The sequence below is a fragment of the Lissotriton helveticus genome, chromosome 6 (genome assembly GCF_964261635.1).
Source record: "Lissotriton helveticus chromosome 6, aLisHel1.1, whole genome shotgun sequence".
In the NCBI taxonomy this organism is placed as follows: Eukaryota; Metazoa; Chordata; class Amphibia; order Caudata; family Salamandridae; genus Lissotriton; species Lissotriton helveticus.
This window is the reverse complement of record NC_136067.1, coordinates 1335305071-1335318566: the sequence shown is the minus strand read 5'-3', so window position 1 is coordinate 1335318566 and position 13496 is coordinate 1335305071. Positions and strand designations below refer to the sequence as shown.

Here is a 13496-nt window from a genome sequence, read left to right as displayed (position 1 = left end):
GCAGAAACAATATCAGAAGACAGGAAAATAAAAATAAAAAATCACATTTAGCAGAACGCATTGTACGCTAGAGAATGAGATCAGGCTGGGGGCTCACTATATAACTAACATGTGACGCAATATAGCAGGGTCTACTATCTCCATTTTTCAATGCCAGCTCTCCCCCTTGTCCTGGGAAGACATGGGGGGGGGGTCCTGTGATGTCACTTCCTGTTCTGTCATTCTGGTCAAATGGTATGTGCTGTCACTTCCGCTCCCCCTGGCTTTTTGATGAATCGACATCCATGAGGGCAAGTAGATGAGGTGAACAGCCAGAGAGTTAAAACTTAGTGGGTATTGCCTAACATTTGTTGAAGCTCTTCCCCCACATATAATATGCACACCCAGTTTATAACCGAATGATCAAGAAATCAGTGATGCGGACGTTTCTCAGGTATGTAAAGCGATGTCCAATGAAAGGCTTGCCACTGTAGGAAGAAATGACCATTGTTAAAAATCATTCCAAAATGTGCCGAAACGCCACTCTTGCATGCTGTACAGAATGAATAGAATAGGTAATAGAGGAGTAACCCCTCGTGGGTAGAGAGAGAAGTAACCCTCTACTAATGAGCAATAGTGCTCTGGCTAGCACATTTTGCCCCAACCTGTTACTGGATAAAGCATATCCTTATAGAAGACCCCTCACTCACCAACCTAGTTGGTGACATGCTTCATCATCGGGGTCCCACAATAAAGTGTGGCACCTTTGCCTAATTAGGACACTCCACGGGGCACGCCGAGCAAGAACCAAGTAGGTTAATCGGTCTGATGAACAGAAGCGACAAGAGACGGAATCCTGTCAACTTGGTTACGCTGGTGCCTATGAAGCGAGAGTTTCGCTTTCAAGCGTTTTTTCAAAATTGAACAAACGCACCTTTTTTCACGAGATCCCTATTTACGATCTCTAAATTGAACTAGGGCAGGACGCTCCTTAGCGCGGGCGGACCACCCAGTTCAAATCACCCACGGTCCTGACGAAAACCCTTGAATCCATGTTTGGGTTGAAACATGTAGACCTTTTAAAACAATAATTTTGTATATTCACATTCACATAGCACACTTTTCGCTATTTTTATATATTTTAACACGACTTTTGACACCGAAGCCTTCCTAATTAGGCAAAGGTGCCACACTTTATTTTTAATAAGGGTTCAAGCGCTCAAGAATAAATCTTGAAGTGAGTAGTGTTGGCCCTTTTTAAATACACAATTTTGATAGTCTTGAACACATAAAAACAAAACCAGCTCCACTGTAATCAGGTGTCGCAGCACACCCTGTGGGCACTCGGCCTATGGGGTGGGACCCCGATGATGAAGCATGTCACCAACTAGGTTGGTGAGTGAGGGGTCTTCTATAAGGATATGCTTTATCCAGTAACAGGTTGGGGCAAAATGTGCTAGCCAGAGCACTATTGCTCATTAGTAGAGGGTTACTTCTCTCTCTACCCACGAGGGGTTACTCCTCTATTGTTTTTTCAGATTAATTGGGGGACCAGGAGTTCCCACCTCACATAGTGCCTAGCATTATTATTTTCCCTCTCTCTCTCCATTGTTGTGAAAATGAATAGAATAGGTACCTGGAAATCTGTTGCCTGTATTCTGTAATATATGCAAAAGCCAACTATTTGCTCAAATACATTACTGTGTGGATAAGAATTGTAGGTCCGTCTCATAAAGGAAGGCTATAAAACTACTACTTTCAGCTATTTACGTAGACTATCCAGTTTACTAACTTTTGTACAACATTTAAGACCCTGCTTTTCTAGCTGTCAGACTGCCCTACCCGTGCCCGAAACGCTGGGAAACCCTTGGGTAGCCATGCGCTATACAAACACTTACTAATACAGCTGGAAAACTGCTGCTGTCACAGCTTTGAAAGGACATTTCAGGAACAGTTTTGTAAATTCAGGGGTATGCCTTTGCGTGAACGTTTCCATCAACAAAATCATACCTGGTTTACAAATATACCTGCAGAAATTGCAGTACCTTTGTCCAGTACCACATGTTTTTCCTCCTATGGGGCAAAATTGCTTCTGTGAAAAACCCGCTTCCCCTACGCTCCTGTGAAATTTCGTGATGTTCCTTTCTTCTTTCATCCTGGAAAGGGATTTACTCCTGCAGTTGACATGAGTAAATTGTGTAGCATTTCCATGGCAGGACAGGTAGAGAGGAATCAGTGAATACCAACAAGATCACCAGAAGTACACCTGGAAAGCAGCAACTGGCACACCTCCCCAGACACAAACTTGAAAGTATTTATATATTTCAATATTGGATAGATTCGCAGACATGGATGTTCATATTTCCAACCTTGCTATAGTTTGAGTTAAATGAGAGGCAGAGACCAGAGCCCCCTGGTTCACTATATATACTGGATTCAACTAGCCTAGCTGATGATGGGTGTTATCCCCGATACCTATCCCAGTATGATTGTTTCCGGTCCAGGGAAGACATGGCTTGGCAGTTCAGGCTGGACTGGTCCCATGAGGCATAAGGTCAAGACTGATTTGCATACGGCTGGGTTTGATCTGGGGTGGTGATGTGAGCTAAAGAGTGATGATGGATTCAACCCATGTGACTGGGGGTAAGAGTCTGAAAAGTTTCAGCACTCCGTCCATCATCTCCATGCGTTTGCTTTGTTCGCCCTAAGTTGGCAGGGTTATGAGCAGACATCGGTGCCTTGCTCACTTTGCAACTGGATTCAAGCTAACTTTGCTGATGAGGGGTGTTACCCCGAAACCGGTCCCAGGATGCTTGTCTCCATTCCAGGGAAGACCTGGCTTGGCAGTTCGGTCTGGACTGTTCCCATGAGGCACAGGGTCAAGACTGATTTGCATATGGCTGGGTCTGAACTGGGGTGGCGAAGTGAGCTAAAGAACGATGATGGATACAGCTAAGATCTGTGACTCTGGGTGAGTGTCTGAAAAGTTTCAGTGTTCCATCCATCATGTCCTTGGGTTCACTACATTTAATCCCTGTCTTGTCGCTAGCGCTCTTCTAGATGTTACCACCTTTGCTTGTTTGGCGACTATACATTCATCCAGCCTGATGCTGGTCCCAGTAACCCCTCCTGAGATTCCAGCTAACAGGTCAGTACACCAAAATCTGAAGTGTCAAATGCTGCAGAAACACCTAAAACTCCAACAAAGCATCCTGATACTTTAACAGCTAACATCAGCAATTGATCCTGTATACCAAGATGTCCTGCTTTATTAAGGCCAGTAGCATAATTCAGAGTGCTCTAGGTCTTTATTATTTTTGTAGGAGCCACGTTTTAGCATCCTTGTGTGTAAATGGTTTCAACTGTGTTACAGGAGTGGGATAAAAAGGAGATAATGTCAGTATACTTTACAGGTTTTAACTGAAAAATAATTGATTCACTGTTGTGTATCATGCTGTAGTTCATATTTCTTTTAGTATAGTACACTACACCATTTTAGAAATCTGAATCGATTACTCCTGGTAAACTTAAAACCGTGACATCTAGTTGAAGATATGAAAATTTGAGAAAGATTGGAGAGTGACCACTATCCCCTATGTCGTACGATGCTTAATCTTCTTAACAAATTCCTGGTCGATGCTCTCACCCTTGTTAGTACTGGTGATATTAAGCCTACATCTGACAAACACCACTTCAAATAGTGGCAGAAGGTGGGCAAACTTGAGCCCTTATTAAATATCAGGAACGATGTCCAATTGATCCTGCCCAAGTTGACATATTGTGGGGGAATGAATAGAGACATGTTGGAGATTATTGAGCTGCATAAAATGTCCTTCAAGAGTATAGCAGCATACATTTTTATTTCCCCTGCAAATGGTAAGAAGCCTGCGCCTAGAAACAAAAGTTGGTTCAATAGAGTGTGCAAGGATCTACGGTGTACTTTAGCAAAGGCCATAACAATGCAAAATGCATCCCTCATTTTGGCTACTAAAAAAGCCCATGAGCAGAGTATGAACAAAGCCAAGAAAGAGTTGGATAACAACTGATGGTGTGATTTAGTTGATGCATTCTCATCCATAGATCATTCACGCATTTGGAAACTGGCGGCCAGAGACGAGTCTATGGCAGGCTCTGAACCCCAGAACCATGTTTCGCCCTCTGATTGATTTACCCATTTTTCAGCCTTATATCATGACGAGGCTGCTTCCCTTGGAGAAATAACTATGAATGGCACCCTTTTGAACTTTACCACGCCACCTTTTTCTCTAGCTTATGTTCTCAATTCTTTCACCATTTTCATAAGAGGAAGGGTTGCTGGCCCAGATAGTTTTCCTGTAGTTGTTTTTGTTCATGATATAGATGTTTGGGTTGAATATATATTAATCCTTGCAAATGCCATAGCTACGTTTGCTCCCATTCCTGAATTGTACGAGCTAGCTGAGGTAATACTAGTTTACGAAAAGGATGACAAGACGATCCCAGTCAACTATAGGCCCATTCGCAAACTTGATAGTATTCAAAAAGCGTTCGTTGTTTGGTGGTAGTAAAAATCCAGCATTGGATTGAGAGGCATGATATTAAAACCTCGATGTAGGCTGGGTTCAGAGCTAAAACATCAACCATAGACCAGGTTTTTTGTTTTGTAATAATTTATTGGAAGACGGTATTGATCGACAAGGGCAACATATATGATGCCTTTGTCGATCTCAAATCTATCTTCGACCTGGTGCCACACTCAAGGCTAGGGATGGTTCTTAGAGAGATGGGAATCCCCCCTGACATATTATTTCTGCTGATTAGGCTGCATGATAAGAACTTTGCCCTGGTGCATTGGGGATCACAGGGACACTTGACCGACAAGATCCTGATGTTGAAGGGTGTCCGCCAAGGCTGTATTTTCTCCCCAACACTATTTACCCCATACCTAAATGCTGTGTACACCACGGGCCAGATTTACAAGAAACTGACACATCTGTAGAGCTAGTCAGATAGTTGGTGCAATTTTAAAAGAACATCATGCTTCTTACACTAAGCTTCTTGCACCAGCCCTAAAAGTTTATGAAGCCAAAGCCTTAGGAACAGCCTTATATGGTGCTCAGTTATGGTGTTTTAGTGATATCTCTAACTTGGTGAGATCAGAGAACAAATTCTTATGATCCTTAGTCTCACTTCCTTTTAGCACCCCGTTGTATCCCTTATCTCTGGACATGGGCTTGAGAAAGGTAGCCCTTAAGGCTCCATTACACCCACTGATTTTCTGGTTTAGAATCTGGGTAACTCCAGAGTTGGTGCACTATGCAGCTGCCCTAGAAGAGATTGATAAAGCTGACAGGTCCAATAAAATTCCATGACTATCCTCAATTATACAGTTGCTGAACTCTTTAGGCTTGGTTGGTCCTTGGCCACATCCCATCATAGACAAAATTCCTTCCAATGACGCATTGAAAATTCTATACTGGGCCTTTACCCTACAGAAGGAGGAACAAAAAGTCAGGGATACTACCTTGACGAGGGAATTATTGCACATTACGTCATCATCTGATCAATAGCAGTACTGGGACTTGATTACAATCTTGCTATACAGGAAGCTATACCACCAGTTTAGAGTAGGGTGTCTCCCCTTGAATTCATTCACAGCAAGATGAGTGGGCACAGCTTCTGTGGACTGCCCTTTTTGTGATGCTAATTTGAATCTGTACACTATGTGCCATCTGTGTGCCCTGGATATGCCAAATTCCGCTCTGTGTGGATTGCACCAGTTTGTAGACAGATGGGCACCTCAAGCTATCATGTAGCATTAAGGATTTGAAGAACTGATCATTGTCCCTAAATGCATGGGTAGTTGCAAAGTTTTTGGGATTAATGTGGGTAAAAAGAATGCTGCTATTGCTGTTTTGTGAATCTGAATCTTAGCACATTCGAGTATTCTCTCTTCTTGTACTAATGGGTAATTGTGACATATGTAAATAATTTTTCAGACCTTCTTTGAACAATGTTAACTCATGTATGCTTTTTGCACTAACTAGCAATTGTAACTGCTGCTTATATGTAAATAATTTCTCAGACATTTTTGGAACAATTGTAACTCATGTATGCTGCTAATTGTGACTTTTGCCGTTTTTTTATTAGATGTTTTTACATGATGTTTATTTTATTTATTTATTGCATACTTTATGGCTGATGTCAAAATAAAGTTATATTTGACTTAACTAGAAAACTGTCTATTCCTACAACATCAATTAAACCCAACACCACCACCACACACCTACACCTCCAGTACCATACACTCTACATCACCTCCCACACCACCAACTGCACGCTACAAAACCACCTACACCCTGGAACACAATCTACACCCTACACCATGGCACTATCCCCAACACACTGCCTAGGTAGAGCGTATATCTAGGTTGTCAACTTTATGTTTTTGCTTTTTAATAGACCTGACCCCATAAGCCTAACATCAGAGCATTTTACTAACAGAAATACAAAATAACATTTGAAAAATAAAAACACAGATAGCAGACATATTGTTGCACATTTTAAGTTAAGAGAGAATTTACTTTTTAACAAAAAACATCTTAAAGCATATATTCATGAGACAACAGTTTTTTCCTTTAGAGACAGGCTATGCCAATATTTGTTTCTCTCATTGTTCTCTACTCTTTAAATTGCCAAGGAGGGTGGGATAGAGTGGCTTTTGGAGGTGAATCAATTGACAGGAATAGAGGTGAAACATTGTTTTGAGGTTTGGGAAGCCGTAAGAGCAAATCATACCAACAAAGTGGTGATCAACATTGTTGACATTGTGGGCTGAGAAATGCTGAGGATTTCTATTCATTTATTGCTCAACCAAGTGTCAAGCCTTACTCCCAACATTCAGGTGTTTGTATTCTTACAGCCTGCTACAAGGGAATAGCCTCTGTCCTGGGATATCTGCATGAAGAAGTCAATGCTAGCCCATTGCATTGCTATATATTTGCGAAGCTCTGCTCCTTTTGTAAGAACAGTTGAACCAATAGTATGAATCACAGCCCTTACAGATATAAATGCACCATTTGCTGTACAGTTACCCCTTAAATATCCTTCTCAAGTCTTCTATCCTCCTGGGAGAGGAAATTCAGGCCATGCATACAAAAACAATGGGCCTTTTTAACCCATATTCCCACAACCTCGCTGTGATGGCTACAGCTCTGTGAACCTCCATTGGCAGTCAAATATGTATTGATTAGCTAAAGTTCCTAGTCAGCAAAAGCATTGTGCAAGATTTAAAAAAAAATAGCGAAGCAAGGATCCTGAGTCGACAGAGACCTTCAGCTGAGTCACTAGTTGTAGCAAGCAATCATCCAGAAGTGTTCCAACCTCAATTAAGCTAGCCATTGATCTGTCTTCTCTTCGATTCTATGTAAATACCAAGAATTCTTCATTTTGTGATCATTTCCCCGTCATATCTAAAATGTGATGTTTAAAGCTGGGTCACATTTCAACAGTAAGGAGGTTAGAGTACCTTATAATCAGGGTCACTAAAATGAACGATTCTGTGGTCACTGCATTTTAAACATAATTATAGAATTAATGCAAATGTGTCAAAAGTTTTTTAAAAAACGGTGCCACACTTGGTGCCATTCAGAAGCAGACCCTTATTAAAGATTAATTAGTCACATTTCAGATGATGGTTACTGTTTCATGTGTTAAACAAACTGGTATTGACATGAAAGGGTTGGCCAGACTGACTTAAAGTGTGTTGAAATAACAAAATAGAAAATAATGTTGCCACTGATTGTGCTACATATTCGTATTCTTGCGGTGTAATTTAGTTTATCCTGATGCATAATTTGGTATTTCATTCCTGCACAATTTAATGACACCTGCTATAATAAAGTTATGCACCATGGCCTTCCTGGTGTCAAAATGACATTCCTTAAGGGCATCCTACTTGTGCAGCATGTCTCATCCAGGGCCTGAAAAAATATGATTAAATCACCCTCCGCCTGATGGAACAGCAATGACTCACTTTGCAAGCCTATCCTATCTTCAAAACCAGCTGAATCGTTTACAAAGCCATCATCACTAGCACCCCAGTTTATCTTGCACACAAATTCACCACATCTGCTGGTTTACAGTACACCCGCAACCAGGACACCATCGGACTGCAAACTAAGAATCGTAAAAAAGGGAAAACAGGGACAAAGGCATTTTCCATCTATACACCCAGGATCTAGGGAAGCATCCCCATATCCCTCAGGAGCTCATCAACGCTGCTCTCATTTAGGAAAGAGTTGAAGATGCACCTCTTCAAAGAACACTATATCGCCAGTCATAAACAGTTCACAACCACTAACTCTCCCATTTGACTTTGTGCTTGTCTTTAGCGCTGTCCAACACTCCTCTGCCTCTTGGCTTGGATTGCGCTATTGAAATACCACATACATGCATAGATGCATATAACAAAGAAAACAGATGAACATTTGGGGGATACCTCAAGCTCCACCTTTAACCACACTTCAAGAGCAGGTGTGTATCTCACATAAAACACCCATTAGATGTGTAATTGTACAGACAACTCAGTCCTTATAAAGTGTGATCGAACCAAGCATAACTTTTTATTGATGTTTTAAATGACTAATGTTATACAAATAATATCATTGTCTTTTTTAGTCCAGCCATCAATTAAAAAATGGTCTTATGTTTGACAACTTGAATAATGCAATGGTGACTCTAGAGATGGGTGGGTGCCTAAAACTACTGCTGTCTCCCAGACACTCTGATATTATTAGCATTGCAGTGTTGGTTGTATTATGAAAGGAGATGATGTGACCTAATGGCTAGAGCTGAAGACTTAAGAAAATGGGTGAGGTTTGAATCCCCCCCCTCACTCAACCTAATGTGATTCTAAGGAAATCTCTTAATATCAATAAGCCTATAACATTGGAAAAAATGAGTAGCTTGGGGCCAGGTGTACAAAGATTTCTAATAAGAAATTGTAAATTGCATCATATAATGATTTGCAATTTGTGAATTCTTGTTACAAATCTACCAACACCTATTTGGTAGAAGTGGGTGCAATTTACACGTGGACTTCTACCCAATGCATTGGTATTTTGTGAACCAACCTATCTGTTAATAAGTTGGTTCACAAAATACTGATTCGTAATGGGTTGCAAGTCAAGCTAGCTCCTTAATACGCATGAGGTGGGTCTCAATTTGAGACAAATTACAATTAATTAGAGTCACAGACATGGTGGCTTGATGGGGTCAGCAGGCCTTCATGTCTGTGATTGGTTTGAAATAAAGCAACCTTGTTTTTCTTTTTTTTAAATGCAGCCTGTTTTCCTAAAAGGAAAAACTGCATGCATTTAAAAAAGAAATGTATAATTTTAAAAACATTTCTAGGGACAGGCCGTTGTCCAATGGACCACTTTCTGCTCCTAAAAAATGGTTTTGTCAACATTCACAAAAGAGAGGGGGTACCTTGGGGCCCCTTCCCATTTGCAAATGGTTACCACCACTTTTGTCTTACTATTAGTGTTTTGTGACCAGATTACGGATGCAAAACATTAGTATATAAGCCGTTTGAATTGGTATTTGGGTGAGACACCTTTTACATACCTCTTCCAAATACCAATTGTGTATGTTTTCTGAAAACCACATTGCATTTCAGTAATGTGTTACTGAATCACGTTTGGATTTTCACTTTAAAAAAAACTTTATGCTGTTGCAAAGGTTCAAATTTTACCTTGGCAACAGCAAAATCGGTTTGTATATCAGGCCCCAGGTCTAGCTTTGTCGTAAATAGCCCTGTATGAAATTTACATTTAGTGTTATATGTCTTTGTTTAATTAAGAACCATTTGTGGTCAAAAAGGTACTTCAAACGCCTGGGAAATACAGAATGCAACTTGCTGTTGCTGATAGTACTTTCGTTTTTTTGCACTTTTTTGCATGAAATGCATCTCCACAAGCTCCTGAATACCTTTTTGGGTGGTTAGTGCGCTACACAAATCAATATAACATAACACGTCAAAAATGTAAATGAGGAAGCATTTTGCTCTAAACTATTGTGCAATATGACATTTGCATTTTGCATTATTACAAGTATGTTTTTTTATAATTCTTTTTCTTGAGAGCAGTATTGCAATGATATAATAGCATGACAAGAAAATGAGATACAAAAATACTTATATGCATCTGACAAAAGGCTGCAATGGCACAGTAAGCAGGCAAGATCGCACATATGTGGAATTTACACTAATTAGCTGACAAATCTTCTTCAATGGAGGGAAGGTTAGGGAGCAATGGGGGAACACATATATCTCTGCGATATTCATTCCATTTCGCCCACAATTGAGACCATTTCTTTGGACATCCCCTGGAGATATAGACTGTTTTCTCTCTGAGCATACACCAGTCCATATCTTTCTTCCATGAGGCTGGTGTTGGGGCCTCTTATTACAAGTAATTTTGCTGAAATGTCTACAGAAACGCAAACTACGCAAATTTTGAACACCCCAAGGACTTTTGAAGCACTCTAACGCCTTTGAGAAAGTTGTGATCTATTAAAAAAAATTGACAAACAGCAAGTTATTTTCAATGAGGAATGCTTCTGTTTGTCTTTATTGCTCAATGTCAAATGTAAAATAGAATCATAAAGGATGCCGCATTTTCTTTATCCCAGGCTTTTTTAATATGAAGTAATGGAAAGCCCTGCAGATGTGTGCCTACGATCTTGCACCACTCTGAGATGCCATGCCTGCGCTCTGGAGTCAGAGTGTGGGTGCTGTGAAACAGCAGGGCCAAGTGTGCTTTCATACACAGGCCTGGGGCGTGTTTCCTGGATAAGAGGACACTGCTGGGCTCCTCAGGAATGAGAGGTCGATATTGGCTGAATAACTCGACTCTATATTAATACCAACATTAATAGAGAATGAAAGGATGAATGGCATTACAGAATGCAGGAGTGCCGGATGACTGCATCTGTGTGAGAAGACAGGCGCAAGTATTACATGTTGGAGGGAAATGAATGGCAGGTGTCGAGTTCACTGCGCTTTATTTCTTTGTGCGGTTATGTCTTACCCCAGACTTTGAGATATAGGTGTGACGTGCTGCTGAAATTTTATGGAGAAAAACTCCCCGATTCAAGGGGGGAAAAAAGCTTTAAGAATCTGCCCTAGGATAAAATTCTGGTTAATTGACTGCACAGATAATGCAGATAACCCCACACTGATTGTTAAATCGGTACCCAAGTGTACTCGCGGCGAATCCTGTCACCCGAGAACGGAGTCCCAGCGCGTGCCCTTCGTGCTCTCATTACTGTGCTCTCCCAGCTCGTGTAAGTACAGCACAGTAATCTGCTTCACCGACTGCTCTCAAGGACAGTCTACTAGAATCACGCCTGCCTTTCACTCGCCAGTAGAGAGTCAAACAAGACCCAGGCTGGCTGAACCAGAACAGCTTCAGGGAGCAGTGCACATTAAGTACTTTGCTTGAGGACCATTTGGGGGTCAGGGACCATGTCGCTGAATTAATTAACTACCAGTACCATCCGCGAAACCACTGCGCTCATTATCCTGCTCTTGCGTGCTACATTCTTTTCCTGCGAGTAAAGTAAAGTGGCAAAAACCTTCTAAAACACGTTTGCAGAATGATGTCTGTGGTCTTGATATGCAGTCCTGTCGCTTATAAAATGCTCCATTGGCAGAGCGACAAACAATTGAATTACGATATAAGCACATGCATGACCACCACCACCAAGCGGGCCACGACCTGTCCGCGATGTATGGCTAATAATATACAACAAGCATCTATAAATACACACAATTTGAATAGGACGGGGGGTGCAGAAGACGGGGTCTGCGAATGCAGCGCCCTGACAGCCATCTTCAGTGCCGAATGGTGATATTATTAATAATATTACTATCATCAGATTCATCTTCAATATTTCTATTTGTGAGCGCGATCACTTGGAGCCTCTGGTGCGCAATGCTCGCAGCATCCGATCGGTCAGGGCGTCCAAGGAGACTGGTTAGCGCTCCACAACCCGCAGCTGGCAGCTGCCCCGGCAGGCGCTGGAGAACCCTCAACCCGACTTCCAAGAGACTCGGTCACTCACCTGCCCGCCGCTCCGCAGATCACGAGCCCAGGGGTCCTCCTGATGTAGCGCCGCTCCAGGCACCTCCGCTCATGCCTTCAGCCCGGCGCACGGAGGCGCAGCCCCTGCGAGTCCTGCTGCTGGAGGCGCACTGCGCCCGCCCAGCCTCGGCCCCCGCCTCGCTCACACCGCAGTCCGCCCACTGGTGTGGTGCGGCAGCGAGGCGCGCTCGGGGCGCCCTGCAGCCTCCGGAGCCGGTGCGGGACGCGAGGACGCTCGAGGGGGCCCCTGAGCGGAGCCGGAGGGGGCCTTGGCTCTGTAACACCCCCGCGTCGCCGGCTCCGGTCCTGCCTGGTGCCGTGCCCGGGCAGGTGTCCTCCGGTGCGGCACAGCCTCGTGATCTGAATACGGAGCAAGGTCCGCGCGAGACCCACCTCAGAGGAGAGGGCTGCACGCGCCCTCCGTCGCTAATTGGCGATGAATGAAGGCGAGCGCCCCCCCCCATGAGCGTGATGATAGGGGGCGACGCAGGAGACCCCGCTGGGGAAGCTCATCAAGAAAAGGGAAACCCCAGGTGCAGCCTCGTGGGGCTTTGAATGCTAATTTCACGCGCCAAGCAGGGCCAGATCAGGGCACGGGAGAGCTATCCCTGCGGCATCGTTAGAACTCAAAGGGGCACTGCTGAGCAGGAGGGATACCCAACTACTGCCCCGCCCGTCTGACATCCCCTTACCCCTACCTCAGCAGTGACCCAGTATCAAGGGATTCAAAGTAGTGGGTTAAAGAAATACTCTAAATGGTGCTGCTTGACATAGCTGAGGGCGCCCCCCCCCCTTATTTCTATTGAGTATGCTAAGCCATATATCTATCTGCTCCTTACCGACTAGTCAGCTATGGAGAAAAATCCACTTGACTGCCACATGCCACCGCGCAGCTCCTCACCTGCCCTCGCTGCGGCTTAATCTGCCTTCCGGTCCCGTGCCACTTTCCTGCGTGCACAACCTGTTCCGTGCTTGGCGTATGCGCTTCACGAGCCATCCCTGCACTGCCGCTCTGAAGCCGGCTCGGGTCACGCATCCCGGACTTTAGAAGCATATGATAACCGCTTGTGGAATACAGTGTGACTAACTGTTCATTTCCCCTGCCTGCAGAGATGCTCAATCATATTTTATTGTCCTGCAGGTGGTGGCTGCATCCTTTTCTCGGATCAGACAGCGCAGCCTGGGGAAGACGCGTTGTTTTCCTCCGCGCGAAAGGAAGTCAGTTCATTAGAGGAAACTGCGAGTCAAGTATGGGCCAGTGGCGTAGCACAATACTAGTCCAGAAGGAAAATGGGCCCAAAACCGCATTCGTGGTAGTAAAAAGAATCAATAAATGCGCCTGTTGCACCATTAATGGCTATAACCATGCAATACTGCTAGAGATTTATG

At 43.4% G+C, this 13496-nt stretch overlaps 1 protein-coding gene across 1 annotated transcript in view; it reads right to left on the bottom strand.

Moving 5' to 3' along the window:
• Positions 1-12196, bottom strand: part of SYNDIG1 (synapse differentiation inducing 1) — a 778298-nt gene extending 766102 nt beyond the window's left edge. The window contains exon 1 of the mRNA XM_078649065.1: positions 12088-12196. The gene's annotated coding sequence lies outside the window, so the exon portion shown is untranslated. The remainder of the gene's footprint in view (positions 1-12087) is intronic.
• Between the last annotated feature and the right edge of the window lie 1300 nt (positions 12197-13496).